This window comes from Leuciscus leuciscus (genome assembly GCF_965113295.1).
Source record: "Leuciscus leuciscus genome assembly, chromosome: 22".
In the NCBI taxonomy this organism is placed as follows: domain Eukaryota; kingdom Metazoa; phylum Chordata; class Actinopteri; order Cypriniformes; family Leuciscidae; genus Leuciscus; species Leuciscus leuciscus.
The window spans coordinates 24,099,955-24,119,055 of NC_138746.1; positions in this window are offsets into that span (position 1 = coordinate 24,099,955).

Genomic DNA, 19,101 nt, shown 5'->3' on the forward strand with positions numbered 1-19,101 from the left:
CGTGGCAGCATCGACGATTCCATTTTTTGATTCGATGATCGAGATTGAGCATTAATTTCGATCGATTTCGATTTAAAATCGAAATCGTGACACCCTTAATATATATATATATATATACGCCTATATATAATTTCACGTCTGGTAAAAATACTAATTATAGCCTATAATTTTCTCAGTTTATTAACATTTGGCAAGTGTGGCATAAAAATAGAGTGGCAATAGTGAATTTTAGACCCTGCCTGCGGTTGTGACACAGGATAATATTCCTAATTAGTTTTGTGTATTTTATCTTGCTTTTCAAGTCTGTAAGTGGAAGCCTTACTGACAAGCCAATTCTGTAGAGACACATCAGCTATGTTACATCCTTCTTGCATCATGGACCTTCTCCAGTCAATCAACAAGCCAACCTAACCAAGCGTGCATTCAGCTGAACTCAGGTCTGTGCTGTAGGCTACAGTGTTCCATCCCGCCTTTTCTTCTGCTCCCTGCTGTTCTGGAACACATTGAAATCTCGCAAAATTTACTTAAAGACCCACTCCGATGAAAATCATGTTTTAACATGTTCTTGTTGTATTTTTTCTGATGTTAGAGGACATATCTTGAGAAAAATAAATTCAAAGTTGTATTTCTGAGTATTTCTGCATTCAAATGGCTGTGAATCAGTAGCAGACGCTAAAATGCCGGCTAAAATAGACTGGAGTTGTGACGTAGTAACTCCACTGGGCGGGGCCACAAGCTCATACGCCCGCTCAGGTTCTGAGGAGTAGAGAAGACGATGGCGGATCAATACCTATGTGCGGTAGCGGGTTGCAATGCTAAGAGGAGAGATATTGGTATTAGCTTTCATGCTTTACCAAAACATGTTGCTGTGAGAGATGAATGGATTACGTTCCAGGGTTCCAGACTGCGACCATTTTTTGAGAATGTGCGAGTTAAAATTTTATGTGGTCGCATTTGTGCGAGTGCATGGTCATGCACTACTCAGTTAAATTCACGCATGAATTTTCCTGCATTGAACTTGTTTTAGCGCCCGCCAAAGTGAATTTTTGTCCCGCCAAAGTCTTATTTGATCGGTGAGTAATGTAGATGAACTGCTGCGCTTGTTTAAATGAAAGAACGAGCAGAGAGAGAGACCCGGACGCGCGCACGCGCACTCTCTGTCTTCAGAGCCAGGCGAAAATGTAAACAAGACCTCACCGTCTCCAAACTAAGCGCTGTCTTGCTCTCTCTCTCCCTCGCACATATTAATCAAAATAAATCGACACGGCGGTAAAAGGTCGGAAGACCAAAGTTTCATGTGGAGCATTCTGAGATTTTTTTTTTTTTTTTCTGAATTGCCGCTGGGTGTGAATTGTGCTAAATAAGTTGCCTTATCTTCTCTGAAAAGCGTTCCGGACATTCAGCTGACATAAAACAACACTTTAATTAAACGAAAAAAAACTATCCAGTGATGCAATGTTTTCTGTGTTGACAGAAAGAAAGAAAGACAGAAAGAGGCTGTTGCTGCCTATGTATCTCGCTTCAGCCAACGGCTCCGCCCACAACGCAGAGGCGAATTGCTAATGAGCTACTGCCGCTCTGCTGAAGCGAAGTCCCAGAAAACGGCACAGGTTTTGTGATTTTGGCTAAAAACGGCATACTCATCATTTAAAGACCACTGAGAATGTTTAAAAATAGCTCAAAATATGATCGGAGTGGGACTTTAAGAAAACCGACCAAATAAGCGAATGTTCTGAGCTTTTCTCAGTGGCTACGTTTACATGCATAACTTTTGGACTGAATTCATTCCGATTGATGAATCTGAATGTAGTGTTTACATGAACTTTAAACATGTGATCGGGTTGATGAGCGCGTTTATATGTCACAAGATTCAAATCGGAATATATTAGGACATGCAATATATACTGCACGAATATACAGAGTTTCCTGCTGTTTGCACATACTATTCTCTTACATTGGTTCTTTATTTATTTTAAACAGCAGACTTAATATTTATCCATTTCTGGTCATAATTTGGAGTAAATGAGCATATGAATCGTTGTGCCGTGCTGCTTATCATGCAGTAAAACTGCCCCTACCCGCGCCCAAAACCTGTCGTCTGTGGATAAGAATCCGAAACAAGGACTAGTGGGACGTTGTCCTGCTCCACTTCACAGACGCTGAGTGAAAGGAGAATTTTAGGATGACGGGTCACTCATTTATATGACATTTTATTCAACAGGAACAACAGCTCGTTCACGCGCGTCAAACGCCATTACGCTATTTCAACGTCATTGCACATGCACAGTCCTTTCAGTTTCGGTTTTCAATCCTACCAAGTGTTTACATGTTCTCTCGATTGGATTAGAAAAGGAATAAACCACCCCTTTCAATCCGATCAATTTCATTCGGATCAAGCTCAGTCGGATCGAAGGTGTTTACATGAAGGCTTTTCATTCCGATTGAGCCGTCAATCCGATTACTAACGTTATTTGGTTGCATGTCAACGTAGCCAATGTGAAGAACTGTGCAGTTAAATTCTGGTACTTGGTGGGTTTGGGTCACCTGTAGCGAGCAGCAGAGTCCGTTCACTGATCGTCCAATATGTTGTCAAACTTTTTCAAGTGGAAAACCATTTTAACAGTCAATATCTTGGCGGAAATTCCTTAAAGGGATACTTTACCGTTTTTTCATATTAAACTATGTTATTCCCTTAACTAAGACGAGTTGATACATACCTCTCTCGTCTCAGTGCGTGCACTAAATCCCTCTGTCTTGCGGCGAAACTTTGTTAGCCCAGTTCATTTAATATGGGCCAAGCAGAGAAGCTACCAAACACCTCCACGTTTTCCCTATTTAAATACAGTTACTCGCGAAGTGTAACTCGACCTAGAACGGTGACACAAAACAAAACGTTGCGCTTTTCTAAGCGTGTAAAATGGATAACTATTTTGTATGGCGGAATACCATAGCAAGTGCTTGTAAGCACTTCGACTTGGCGCAGTAATATCTTCACTAGAGGGAGCGGGGGCCGGTGAGAGGATTTTTCCACGAGTGAAGATATTACTGCGCCAAGTCGAAGTGCTTACAAGCACTTGCTATGGTATTCCGCCATACAAAATAGTTATCCATTTTACACGCTTAGAAAAGCGAAACGTTTTGTTTTGTGTCACCGTCCTAGGTCGAGTTACACTTCGCGAGTAACTGTATTTAAATAGGGAAAACGTGGAGGTGTTTGGTAGCTTCTCTGCTTGGCCCATATTAAATGAACTGGGCTAACAAAGTTTCGCCGCAAGACAGAGGGATTTAGTGCACGCACTGAGACGAGAGAGGTATGTATCAACTCGTCTTAGTTAAGGGAATAACATAGTTTAATATGAAAAAACGGTAAAGTATCCCTTTAAAATAGATACTAGAAATGAACCACTACCTGACCACTTACCTTAGGAAACCTACCTGTGCATCGTACTGTCTCGTCCTTCGTCGTCTTCATTCTTCTGTGTTTCATCTTCCACCATTCAGTCCTCCGGTCACATTTCTTCTCAACCTACATCAGATAAGACCCATCACTCTCTTGAATCACCATCACAATCTGCAATCTAGAGACTCGCCTGGTAATTTCCTGTGTGTCATTCAAGAAACTCCATTCAGATCTTACCTGTGTTTGCAATCTTCTGTTCCATGACAGTTATCAATTAATTGTGTCTTGTGTCTGAGACGTCAGTTTCTCATACAGTGAGCTATGGCAGAAGTGCATGACCGAGCCATGTAAAACAGTACTTTATTAAGCTTCAAAGATGCTCATAGTTTCACATGGGTTAACCTGTAAATAGTATACATTTAAGCGAGTATTTCCCATTTTGCAACCAGACTTCACTAAACGAGCATGCACATGCATTTAAAAAAAAAAAGAAAAAGAAAAATCAAACATATTTAATTGAAATCCTCCATGTAATACAAGTAATGATATGTTTAGGAGAATAGTTACAGTATAATAAGTACAATAAGTGTTTCTAACATTAACATTAGGACAAATAAATGATAGTATGTGTTACTATGATCAGAGGAGAAACTTTTTATCTTTTGATTTAATCTATTATCATTGAAAATTCAGTATAATCTATTATTTAGTAATTTAGTAGCATCCTTCTTGCACACTATAGGCAAACATGTTTTGTCAATGTATTTATATCGTTATTATTAAGCATTAAATGCGTGAATGTTTCGTCAGTCAGTAGCTATTACATATTTGGGTCTTTAGTGACCCAGATCTATATCTAACACATATCTCTAAATGCCGCAATAGTATAAAACGTACCTATTATTTTAATAACAAAAGAATGAAATAAAGCATATTTTGTTACCTTTTAAAACTTGGAAGGGTTCAATTAGAGCAGATACTTTTTACATCATCACTATCATCGTCTGATTGCTGACAGCTTCTCTTCACCAGATCCACCATCAAGTGACAGTGACACTGATAATTGATTGATTATAGAGTACTTGCTCTGCAGTAAATCATTGAGTTATTTCAAGTTTTGCTGATTGTGTATATGCTTTTGTTGTATATACTTGTGTATCCTGCGGCACTTATGAGTGAAACATTATGTCATCATTGTGTATCAGACATTGCTACCTGAGGAATAAAGGTGAAAAGTACAATTGAGCCATCAGAAATTCAGTTATTGTTGCGTAGGAAAAGAAAACGACCCTATACAGTTTTTAATATATATTTTTCTTGTAATGTTGTCTATAATAAATAGAAAGCAATACTAAGAAGGCTAATGTCAAACTTTAAAAAAATAATGAGGGGGATGGTATAGTGAATGACGTCCCGGGTCGATAAAGACCCGAGATATGCATTTAAAGGGTAACTCTCATCAAAATTGAACCTAGGCTCTTTTTGTTAATCTACCCAAGTCAAACTTTTGTGTAAAAGCATAATTAGAATGGAAACGCCAGTTTTGAGATTGACCGTATTTTCGTTTTAGGTCAAAATGCCTTTTGAATGGGAGTGCATGGGGCACTTCTATGATAGCAAAAAAATTATCCGTGAATTTATATGGAAACAAGCTTTAGGAGCTTTCCATCTTTACTCTCCTCATGTTACGTTGCATTTGGAGATCGACTACTTTTGACTGACAAAATTCCAGCCACCGGAAACACTAACTGATAACTGAAGTGAGTCATACAAAACCTTTCTTTTTAGTAAACTTTGTGTACACAAACAATGTAGTCAATGCTCAAGTTCATGTGTAGAGCCCCTGGTGATACTTTTTAAGCACAGTTTTATGTTGTGTCGAACCTTCTTAGTGTTTTAAAAATAGTGATTTTGATGCTATCATAGAAAGTGCCCCATGCACTCCCATTCAAAAGGCATTTTGACCTAAAATGAAAATACGGTCAATCTTAAAAGTGGCGTTTCCATTCTAATTCTGCTTTTACACCAAAGTTTGACTCGGGTAGATTAACAAAAAGAGCCTAGCTTCAATTTTGGCGAGAGTTACCCTTTAAGGGTTAAGATATGCATTAGATGCAGCCTTATTTATTACCTTTAGCTGGACAGAGATTAATTTGAATAACAGTTTTTATTCAAACATTCTCGAGAATGCCTACCATTATTTAAATATACTTTAATGCCAGTATTTTATTTTACAATAGATTACAATAGATTAATTACAAAAGAATTTCAGATAAACAAATTGTGGTTGTTTGTCAGTCAGGGAGACTTTTCCTGTTTGTGTGGTCAGTTTTTTGTCAGAATAAGCATCAATGTGGACCTGATATAATTCTGTTTAGCCAAAGGTTTGAGACTAGGCATCATTAATATAGGAGAGTGACAGAATATGTTCTGTCCTGATTAGCTTCATAGCTGCCACCATGATGTGTGTATAGTAAACAGATTAAATCGCTTATCCACTGATGTAGCATCTGCGTGTAGTTGCGTGGTAATGCGTGTGTAATGAACTCTCTGCGGAGAGCTTTGAGGCTGCTGTCAGCTCAACGGCCACAATAATGCTTTTTATGGGCATTAGGGCCCAGGTGCACTGCCTCATGGGATTGTGGATCAGCGGCATAGTGGGCAATGCATTTCAACCCCAACACGCACACTCAAACACCCTCATTCTGTCATGATTTCCTCTGACCTTGCGCTACACTCCCTCTGCAAGCGTTTGCCCACGGACGCTGACGGATCAGACAGAATTGGAGCTCTGAGCTCCCTTAATGCTTTTAGAGATTTGCTCTCTTTTCAGCCTCAGCAGACAAACGACTGCTCCTCTTCCCAAAACACGCCTCTCTCCGTTTTACACACTTTTAAGTACCGTTCTCCCGTCTGCATTTCCGTCAAATCCTGCCTCTTCCCCAGAGGCCGGCTGACTTGATAAACAAACAGACCAAAACAAACACGCAGAACTCCGCCATGCTCACTCATTTACAGCGCAAACTAAATATCGACACTTTGCAGTGTGAGGAGACACATTATATATAATCTAATAGATAATCTTTTTTTAGCGTTTACATTTTCTATTATTTTAAACAAAATTATATATATATAAAAAATAAGAACAATAGTATTATTTTAATAATAATAATAATCATAATAATAAATAGTATTATCACTATTTTTATTGTAGGCTACTTTTTTAAGTTTTGTTTTTCTCTATCGAGAGAATGTGACAGACTATTATACAATTCAGCCTATTTAAAAAAAAAAATCTAAATCAGTAGTTTTGATGATGATTATAATAATAATAACAATTATGGAATTGTTTATTATTATTAATAATAAAAAAGTATTATTAATATTTTTATTAATTGCATTTTTTACATTTTCTTTCAATTCAGTTCGGATCTAATGAGAGCACATATAAACTTTATAAAAGTTATAAAAGAGACTATTATATTATAAAATTCATGGTATTTTTTATTTTTGTATTTTTTTTTACAAAATCAGTGTATATTCAAAATCAAAATCATATACGTGTGTTTGTTGACTTATGCTATTTCCTGTCGTGTGTTTTGCTTTGTATTTTTTCATGTTGATTTAGTTCTCCAGGTGTTTCCCATTTAACTACACCCCTTGTTATTTTGTTTAGCTTGTTTGTCTGTGTATATATGAAGAGTTCAGATGCAAAAGCCTCTAAATGCCATCTGAAATTTTCTTATAGAATGATCATTTTTATCAAGCTCATATATTTAAATTCAATAATTTCACTTAAATGGCAATGAAGATTACCTATTAATTGTCATTTAAGTGAAATTACTGAACTTAAATATACAAGCTTGATAAAAATGATCATTCTATAAGAACATTTTAGATGGCATTTAGAGGCTTTTGCATCTGAACTCTTCATATAGTACTTATGTTTCACTCATAGTTTGTCCGTCATTTGTCTGTCGTTGGATGAGTTTGCCTAGTTCCCTTGTGTTTCTATTAAATTTCCTAGCATTTAGATCCTCTCTCATGCATGCTCATTTTCACCAAACGTTACAATCAGATACGTTTAAAAAAAATATAATAATAATAATTTATTATCATTATAATGAACGTTTAGGTGGCAACATTGCTGTAAAAGTCGACAAAAAGAGAGAAAAGACGGCCTGTGTCCACTTTATCAGCTGGAGAAGTGTGTAATTTATGCCTTGCTAGTTGCAAAGAATTGCAAAAGTAATTACTCTCCCAAATAGCACACTTGATGTGGACTTGTGGTCTTGTGGCTTTCACTCACACGCCTCCTTTAAGTCCATGTAGGGTGTCCAATTGGACTTTTTATGTTTCAGAAGGCTACTCACAAGAGCCATCTTTTGAAGCCGTTATGCTTATGCACCTGAATGCACTATGAATGTCTTATATTTGTTTCTGCATATTCAGCTGGAGAAAGTATTTTAACATTCAAATTACACACATTTAAAAGTTGAGGATAACTTTTATTCTCACCATAACTCTTGCATCATATTGTGTTAGTCTGGGCTTGGATACACTTTTTTTTTTTTGTTAGTTTTTTCTAGAACAACAACACTTCTTCTCCTCATTAAAATGCTAAACAGCTCATTAGCATGTTTTAATGTCTTGATTATTTTGGCCTGGTTTTGTGAGGTTGCATTGTTCAGCTCTCCAAAGTTATGGATAAACAGTGGCAGGTTATTTACAGTGCTGGTCAGAATTATTTGCCCCCTTGGTAAATATGATCAAAGATGGCTGTAAAAAGTAAATCTACATTGTTAATCCTTTTGATATTTTATTAAAAAATATATAACCTTTCATTGAAGTAAAATAATTGAAAGTGGGAGGGAAATCACATGTTTTTCTCCAAAACACGTTGGGAACAATTATTTGCCAACTTTTATTAAATCATTTTTGCAACCTCCTTTTTCCAAGATAACAGCTCTGAGTCTTCTCCTATAATGCCTGATGAGTTTGGAGAACAACTGACAAGAGATCAGAGACCATTCCTCCATACAGAATCTCTCCAGATCCTTCAGATTCCCAGATCCATGTTGGCGCTTCTTTTCTTCAGTTCAGCCCACTCATTTTCTAGGGTTCAGGTCTGGGGACTGGGATGGCCATTGCAGATGCTGGGTTTTGTGCTCAGTGACCCATTTTTGTTTTGATTTTGATGTTTGTTTTTGGATCACTGTCCTGTTGGAAGATCCAAACATGGCCCATTATAAGATTTCTAGCAGAGGTTGTCAGGATTTGATTTTTTATCTGTTGGTATTTGATTGAATCCATGATGCCATGTATCTGAACAAGATGTCCAGGACCTCTGGCAGAAAATTAGGCCCACAGCATTAAAGATACAGCAGAGTATTTCATTTTACACATGGGGTACTTTTTTATACCTGTGTGCACCAAACCCATCTTAAGTGTTTGCTGCTAAAAAAGCAATTTTTTTTTGTTTTATCCGACCATAGAACCTGTCCCGTATGAAGTTCCAGTAGTGTCAGTTACTTTTCAAACGTTCTACGGACTGATGAAACCAAAAAAAATTGCTTTTTGTTCACCTTCTGTGCCTTGAGCAAGGAGAACACTCCCTCGAGGAACACTAAGAGCAGTTTCTCGACCTAGCCCATCAGGCAACCTTCCCGGACAACTGCCTGTGCTTGTTTCTGAACGCCGGCCTGAACACTGCCACAAGAGCGCCGGGGAGGGTCCTCGAGGGAGTTCCATGGAATTTGTGAAGTGGGTGTTGGCGTCTTGTGGATCGCCACTCACCGTCGGACCCATCGAAAACACAACCCTGGTCCCACTCACAATCCAGTGCCCAGCCAAGACCACCCAGACTGCGAGGATCGGCAGCATGAGCCCACCTCAGGCAGTGAGAGTGACTCCGCCCAACATCACTCTCCCACCACCTCTCCAAAACACAACTAATGAACTTGTATGTTTCCTCAGTATCTGTCTGTCTCTGCAGTCCCTTCTCCAGTACCCAGCCATTCCTGCCACCCAGTTATCGCTACCTCCTATTAGTCCCTCAGTGCCTCCTCTCAGTGGTGAGTCCACACATTGGACCTGTTGGTACCTGTTCACACCATGGCTACTCCCTCTACGCCTGCAACACTGCCATGGAAGACAGTCCAGGCTGTGGTCTGGGTCTTCATTTGCTCTTCCCTGCTCAAAACCATCCCCTGGTTGTCACAACCTTCTGCACCACCCTGGACTTTTTTGTTTGGCCCTCTCCTGGTTCTTCGTCCTCCAGGTAAGCCTCCATCCATCTGTCGGTGCGAGGTCGTGCCTTCCGGTAGGGGGCATACTGTCACAATCGAAACCCGTTAGGACTTTGTGTCTGTTTTCACTTTTCCCCTGTTAAGTTTGTTGGCATGGTTGTTCAGACCACTCTTAAAGACCACTTCTTCACAAAAAGTGGACGTATTTCAGTCAGATGTGCTTCTCAGTTATGTTCATAATTTTAATCTTTGCACTAACATAGTGAGTGCTGATTTTGTTTATGCCAGTCGGTCTGCTTGATCCTTTAACCTTCATCAAGTCATCAAAACAGATTCATGTGCAGACATTAATTTTCCATTAGCAGCGCTGGTTGATCTGACAAGCATAATGTAATCACTTCTCCAGTATGAATATTATGCAAATTTTTTACTTACATATTTATAAATGCATGGATATGCTCTTAAAAGGTTCCTCTGGATATTTCAGTCTCTTGGAGTGATTTGTTGCATGAGTGTGTAACACTAAGCCATGAATGAAGGTGCCCAGATAAAAGGCTCTACAGTGTTCACTTAAAATCACCTGGGGCCCTATTTTAACGATCTGAAACGCAAGTGTCAAGCGCAAGTAACTTTGTGGGCGGGTCTCGGCGCTGTTGCTATTTTCCCGGCGGGATAAATGACTCTTGCGCCAGGCGCAAATCTAAAATGGGTTGGTCTGAAGTAGCTTCATTATTCATAGGTGTGGTTTGGGCGTAACGTGAAATAAACCAATCAGAGCGTCATCTCACATTCCCTTTAAGAGCAGACGCGCTTTTTCCATAGCAGATGGCTATTGTAACAGCGGATTTGCCAGACGCGCACCAGGAGCGGTTCACAGTCAAGGAGAGCAACACTCTCGTCACGGCCGTAAAAGAGAGAAGTTACATTGAAATGGAGAAACCCACCCAAATTAACTTCGGTTAAACAGGCGTATGATAATTTGGGTAAATGTGTAAGCTAGATGTATGCTTTTATAATAAATTGTCTATCTATCTATCTATCTATCTATCTATCTATCTATCTATCTATCTATCTATCTATCTATCTATCTATCTATCTATCTATCTATCTATCTATCTATCTATCGTAATAATGTATGATTTGCAAAAATGAAAACTGCTGCTTCTGTGTAGATGAGAGAATCAAAGTGCGCGTTGTGCACACTGATTATGGCCAAGCATGCGCCCTTAAAATAGCATATGAATAACATGCGCAACGCGCCACTGACTTTAAACAATTTTTTCCTGGTTAGTGGCGCAATTGTTTTCTAAACCTGCAAAATAGCATGAAGGAACGTTTGCGCCGGAACACGCCTCCTCTTTGCGGGTGCAAAATAGGAAAGATACTGTACATGCGTTGGTGGAAAAAAGTCACTTGCGCTGGGTGCAAGATAGGGCCCCTGGTGTGTTGCGTGCTTCCCAGAACCCTCTGCAGTGAGTTGCGAGTTTTGACAGTGATTATCTTGTACATCATTTTATTTGGCAATTGCTTTTATTCATAGTGTATTAAATACATTGTGCAAAGTACTTATACGTTTTATAAGTATGCAACTTTTTATGTCCCATAGGAATTGAAAGACTTTGCAAAGATTAGCACAAGGTATGCAAATTTTTTTTGTTAATAGAGTATTCATTCTTTTTTTTATTATTCTTTCATGTTTATTAATCATTATATAAAAATAATAAAATGTATGTAATTCAATATTAAAATTTATATATAAGTAATAATTAATATAATCAATAATCGTTATTTTAATATATTTATTGGTTTGAAATGTAATATAATAAAAAAACAGCATGCTATGAAGATACATTTATATTAAGTAATGTGTTAAAGTAATATAGTTTTTTTTTTTATATATATTTATGTGACAACAATAAAACTCCAAACTACCAGATTAGTAATAACTAAATTATTTGAATTCCATAAATGATTCCCCAAACAGATGGTTATACATCTGATTTTCTCGCTAAAGCCAGAAAAAAACACCAATTAGCAAATGTTACAGTATACACTCAAATAAAAAGTAAATAATTTACACTGCGCAAGCAATTTCTGTCTGCTTGATGTATTTTCCCCTAGATTAAATAGATATAGATTAAATTTAATATGGGATGGTGCTTTTGATTGGTTTAGGTATTATACCCTCTATTGGAGCTTGTCAGTGTGAACACAAACCCAAGCACATGTATGGCTCATTAAAGAGCCTTGTAACACACACACACACACACACACACACACACACACACACACACACACACACACACACACACACACACACACACACACACACACACACACACACACACACACACACACACACACACACACACACACACACACACACACACACACACACGTGTGCTGCAGGTTTGCTCTGTGTTTGTCACGAGGAAGAAAGGTCAAGAACAGGTGTGGGCTGCAAAGTATTCAGTGGTGAAATATATTCTCTTATCCCACTTTAATGTGCAGAGGCAAATATAAGTAAGCTATTTGTCCTTATTTCACCAAGAAGTATAAATACTGTGGCTCTGTGGCACTTTCAACATTGCTCTGTTTGTTTGAACACCCTGACACATTGGAATTTACCAGTGGTGTGAGTTAGGGACGGAACTATCTGTTTTACTGACCAATGTTCAAACCAGTATTATTATATATTTTTGCAATTACTGACACTAACTGTGGGACTGAAATCCCACAACACTAACACGAAGACGATGAAGTATAACAGGTTTTAATAATCCACAAGGCAAATTCCAATAGCAGTCCAAATCAATTTATACACTGACGAGACCTGACAAAGAAACTCAAACAGAACTGAACTTAAGTAGTAAAGAAATTACACAGACACACACACCTGAACATAAGGGTGAAATCAAATGAATAATCAAGGCAACTAAGGCAGGAACAGTGCAAAACACAGAGTCCATGTGGTGTGACAGTGGGACTCGACATGATATGGCATTCACCACCCATTTTATTTTATTTCTGCAGTACAATAGTATATTCAACAACAAACTTTTTTTTATTTTATTATAAAACATTCAATTAATGACTGATGGTTGGAAGGAGGGGTTGAAAAATAAGATGTACTGGTGATGTCATAATAATAATAATAATAATAATAATAACAACAACACCACCATGTTTGCATTTAAGGTTAACATTACTTTAAAAAAAGTTTACTAAGTTTAGTAGTAGTAGTAGTAGTAGTAGTAGTAGTATTGTTATTAAATATTAGTATTATGTATTTATTTAATGGCTGATGGTTGGAAGGAGAGGTTGAAAGAAAGATGTATTAGCAGAAAAGTTCAGCAGATTTTGAAAAAAATATTATGAAATGTAATAAATTAATTACATTATAGCTTCATGTTGATTTTAAATGCCTGTATGGTGCCATTTGAAACATTTAGCCTTTTTGTTTCCTCTGACATATACCATTTTGATCACTGTGGAAAAGATAATACTGCTTTTATTTTATTCTGAGTGCATTGTTTCCCCCTAAATAAACTGCAGTCAGCTCAGTGGATGGCTGTTGCCTGTGGTTACCAGCACTAGTTGTCATGGTCAATTATAAAGCTTGTCAGGAGACTGTGGCTCAACTTTCGAGGTTTTGACACCCTCGACCTTGTTTTTGTACGTAAACGGACGTCCTTCCCCTCAGAGAAACCTACTGATGTGTTGATGGACATTAAGGACTTTAGACTGGTCTGTTCTCATATTAGTTTTTGATACTTCTAGACAAATGTGGCACATCACTTTTCATTCGGTATCTAAAGACCTTTTATGTACATCTGAACCTGTTCAACTCAATCTGTCTAGCCAGTAGCTCTCAGCTTCATTGCTCACTGCATGTGTCCTATTGTAAGGTGAACATTTTTAGACTTCCATGCCGAGACTATAGTGGCTGTTGTTAGCCCCAAGGACTCGGGGCAAATGTCAATTCCTCTTTATTTTTTTAAATCGACTTGCACACATCTCGCATTCCATTGGGTCTTCAGAGCCATTGTCGAGCTTTCAACGGTCAGATAGATCCGACCTCCCACTCCCCTTCAGTCGAACAGCTGCTGAAATAGGCCACTTAATATAAATGCCTGTTTACTGGAGGACCTCAAAGGCAATACTGAATCTGACAGACCCTCTAGTGTCTTCAGTCAATAAAATCTTTAAGATGCCGTTGTGAGCACAGAAGGAGAATTAGATGTTTGATCGAACAAATTTAACATGCTGTGATGGTGGTGTTAAAAATAGGACACACAGAAGAGGAAAATGAACAATGCAGATTCCTCTTGATATCCATAAATCTTCCATGGTGAAGGAAAAAAGAATTGTGCAAAGGTATTTGTGGGACGGAGGTAGAAGTATGACGCGTTTAACTTGTTTAAATGGAATATTTTGCATGTTACTTCTCATCCTTATGTAATGTGATACAGTATGTGCTGCTTTTTCTCACATTATCTGGGTGCTTTTAGGACAATAATTGTCAGCGTCGGTTGCAAAAAAAAAGAAAGAAAAATTGTCAGGATCTAATCGCAGCAGTTGTGATTTTTATTTATTAAACTAGTGCTTAACAAATATTAGGAATACTCAGACTAGAAAACCATGAACAGAACAACCGGATGAAATCGACAAGAACAGACAAATGAATTGAACAAAACACAGGGCTTAAATACCAAAGCAAACTAATCAACACAATGAACAACAGGTGGAAATTATAATCACAAGAAAAAACATAGAAAAGAAATGCTCCGGTTACTCATGTAACCTCGGTTCCCTGAGATAACGGGAACGAGCATTGCGTCAGAAAATCTTCTCTGATTGCTATGGGGAAACTCAGTTTTCTCAGAATACTGAAGCCTGATTAGTTCACGTCTGTGAATTTCACAGACAAATGGCCTTTTAGCCCGACAAGATGGGCGGAGCCGCACTGCACTGCACAGCCATCTGGTCAGATTTTCTCGATTGAAGCGCGACAGTGTTGACTCGCGCAAATGCACAGTAGCACAGTAGCACAGCATGATACGCAGTGCTCGTTCCTGTTATCTCAGAGAACCGAAATTACGCAAGTAACAGGAGCGTTCCCTTTCGATATGGTTCACTTTGCATTGCGTCAGAGAATGTTCTCTGATCGCTATGGGGAGTGGCTGCAAAATGCTGTGCTACTAGTGCAGAATGGAGTCCTGCGAAGCCGTAGCCTGGGGTCATTCAGCGAGGAGGGCCCCAGGCAGACTACTAGAATAAGGGACGTAGGATGTCCAGAAAAGGTAGACTTGGGTTTGCTGACTGGAGTCTGAGGGTATAGCAAGTCTATAAAAACCCTATGGAGCCTGGTCTAGGCCAACAGGAGTTGTGCCTGAAGGGTCAGTACGTCCAGGCTGTAGAACCTGATAAAGGTGGACAGCGAGGATCAGACCGCCGCCGCACAGATGTCAGCCATGGATTTTCTGCTAGACCACGCCCAAGAGGAGGCCAATCCTCTGATGGAGTGGGCCCTCACTCCTATGGGGCACTGCAAGTCCAGGGACTTGTAGGCTAGCGCTATCAAGTCCACTATCCAATGGGACAGTCTCTGCTTCGTTGCTGGCAGCCCCTTAGAACGGCCTCCAAAGCACACAAATAGCTGCTCCTAATCCCTGAATTGGCTGGAGTGCTCAATGTATACCCTAAGGGATCAGACCGGGTAGAGTGAGTGTGGTGTCTAATCACCCTCAGTGGAGGGGAGAGCAGAGAGCGATATAATATGTGGTCTAAAGGGCGTAGAGAGCACTTTAAGCACATAGCCTCATTAGGCCCAAACTCAAGGCAGGAAGGGTCCACTGAGAGAGCCTCTCGTCCATGGCCTAGTACACTTGTAGGACCGCCTTGTGTGTAGGGTGGAGCCAGCCTAGCCGTGTACGGCGTATACTCCAGCCTCTAGAGAAGGAAGCTTCGTGTAGCCCTTTTCCTCCTTGCCATCAACTGTGGTGAGGGCCGCTGAAGAGGATAAATTAACGCGTGCCGAATAGGGGGCGCACCACGCCTTAGTAAGTTCTTCGTGGACTTCCGGGAAGAACTGGGCTGAAAGCTGGTGGGGAACCATTCATCGAGGCTGCTGTGGGCGGGCTCTTCCGGAGCCAACCAGTCCAAGCCCAGCTCAGTTACAGTCTTGGTGAGGACGCGGAAGGTTTCGCTGAGTCAGTATCTCTAGGCACTGGGTGGGCGGAGTCATCACCGGAGTTCGCCCAGTCCTCTGCATGAGATGCGGCCAGAGACATCGAGTCATCACAATCGCCCTCAGAACCGCCGAATGAAACCATGCCATGCTGCTCACACCAGAAGAGGGCCATTGGTCATCGTGGGTAAAGAGCACTGGTGAATCAGCACGCTAAGGGCAGAGCGAGGCATGCGGGCACTGGGCTCGGTTCAAATGATTCAGTTTGGAAATTTCAGTTGAAAGATTCAATTCAAAGATTCGACTCAAAGACTCGGTTCAAAAGATTCGATTAAAATTTTCAGTTTGAGGAATCCAAAAAATCCTTGGAATCATGGAAAAAAATTCTTCGGTTCAACAGTTCCATAGGAAAACAGTCGGAGCAAAATACTCTTTGAGCAGTCACTTAAAAACAAAGCTCAGTTCAGTTTATAACAATCGGTCCAAGATCGCCATCTTGGATCATCACGCTGAAATGATGCAGTTCCAGCGTAGAGCAAAAAACCTGACCTGCATATGAAGAGCACTTTTCCAAAACGCGATAAACGCCATAAAAAAAAAAAAAGAGTTTGTCATGTCATTTTGCTGTGTACTGAACCTATTCACTGCTCCATCAACGTTTCATGCCAAATCGCTATATTTCCTTGTTTAAAATGTACTGCAGGATGCAGTTTCTTTCCAAACCGCGATAAGCGCCAAACCTATTTTTAGCCTAAACGCGATACATCCTCTGGACTAATCAGAATTCTCTCTCTCTCGCGCTCTCTCACCCTCAAATTACTCGCGCGTATCGCACCAGATGCTCAATTCGCCTCATTCGCGCCGCAGAACCTCCAGATGCGCGTAAACGTGTCTTTACATTGACTAAACATGAAAATCACTTGCGCCAGACGCTCTATTCGCATTTGGTGTGAACGCCACTCACTCACTCACACAAGGTCATGTCGTGATTTGTTTTATGTAAAGTGGACAACGGTTCTACTTTTTATGGGTTCGACACTTTACTGAATGCCAATGTATTTATGTAGAAATACTTAATAATTAATTAACTGCTTGACGGCAATGAGTTGCATGTCTGTTGCATATTCAACGTTTTTCTCTAGTTAAAATAATTAAATACCAAAACAAAATGAAATGAAATCTGTATAAAATATAGTTTGTCAGATGTGGATCAGGAGTGGGGAAGTTGTAAATCACGTGAGTGATTACTCAACATTCACGTGAGAAATGCGCGCTGAATAGGAGTCTCGGAAAAATGTCTGGGGTCTGGGCCTTTTTCAAAATCTCGGATAAAGACAAAACAAAAAAATCTCCATTTGCAATGAGTGTTCAGCAGAAATATCAAGAGGGGGTAGCACGGCTAAGAATTTCAACACATCCAATTTAATCTGCCACCTGAAAAAGCATCCTGAACAGCATGCTGCGTTCCTCAGTGCTACCAGGAAAAAAACTGCCGCCTCCCAGTGTTCCGACACCCTCTGTGGCTCAGGTATTTGAAAAAGTAAAAAAGTTTACTCAAGACAGCATCAAAGCAAAGGGCATTACCCCAAGAAATTATGGAATTTATCGCACTGGATGATCAGCCGTTTTCCATCGTGGAAGACGTAGGGTTTCAGAGGCTTGTTGAACACCTTGAGCCACGTTACTCCCTACCTAGTCAGCGATATTTTTCAGACGTGTGCCTGCCAGACATGTACAATGTTGTAGCCGCGTATATACACGAGCTCTTGGCCACTGATATTTCAGCCATCAGTTTTACAACCGACATTTGGAGCTCTGATGTAAACCCTATCTGTATGCTCAGTCTCACTGGGCAATGGATTGATAAAGATTTCAAATTGCAAAAAATATTGCTGCACGCACAAGAATCCACAGGTTCACACACCGCAGAGGCGATCTCTTCAACATTCAACACAATGCTTGAAACGTGGAAAATCGACAAATTCAATGATGTCGCGAGTTTACCCTGCATAGCACACACTTTACAATTAGCTGTCAACGAGAGTATGTCAGGTTATGTCAATGGAGCACATATCTCAATGTAAGAAAAATTGATGTGGACGTCGAAGATCTCAAAAATGAAGTTTATTACAGAAATAGCAGTGGCAAGGTACACGAAGCACTTTGGGTTCACCGGCGTCAGAAATGAACCCAGAACATCCAAATCTTAAACCTTAAATCCTGTTCTTAATGTAAATGAAGTTGCTCTTGTTGCAACAGCTGTGGTCTGTATGTTAATGAAGTTGTGACACCCCATTGTTTGAGAAGGTTCTCTGTGTCCCACACCCAGTCCCATTCTACAATTGACAGGATGTGATCAACCCAAATGGTGAAGAAACAATGTAACTTGACTTTCTTTCATATCTATGATAATTAAGCCATTTTGGGGATGGGCTAATTCTAAAATATATTTTGGAGTTGAATCTGGGTCGAGGCAGACTACAATTTCTTACACCGATGAATAGTAGGCCACTTTAAGCATACCCCTCTTGCATACTCGCGCTTACACAGTGTTCAAATTCAGTTGGGATTGCAACCAAATATTATTCAGCAAGACGTTTCAACAAGGTGGAACGGTACTTTTTATATGCTGAGAAGCCTCTTGGATCAAAAGCTAGCAATCACGGCTTATAGTGCAGATTATGTTCTGCCTGTGACATTAACTGCACATCATTGGTGTCTATTCTTTACCCATTTGAGCAACTAACGAGGGAGATGAGTGCATCTGGAGCATCTGCAGCGGATGTGATGCCATAAATTGTTGCGCTAAAGCGGCCACTGAGCAAGAACCTTGAAACTGACCAGGGAGTAAAAACCAAAAAAAAAAAAAACACTAGACACGGTGACAAAGCGTTTTGCTAAAAAGGACTCGGAAACTCTTTATTGTATCGCAACAGTGTTAGACCCAAGATACAAAGATAACTACTTCAATATGGACAAAAAGCAGGCAGTACGCATGATGCTGCAAGCACAGCTGGATTTGAGCGACGAAAGTGGTGGAAAAGACGCGGTGCGGTACCCAGAGGACAACCCAAAAGCCAAAAAGTCACGCAAGTTAGCTGTCATACAATTAGCTGTCAACGAGAGTATGTCAGGTTATGTCAATGGAGCATATCTCAATGTAAGAAAAATTGATGTGGACGTCGAAGATCTCAAAAATGAAGTTTATTACAGAAATAGCAGTGGCAAGGTACACGAAGCACTTTGGGTTCACCGGCGTCAGA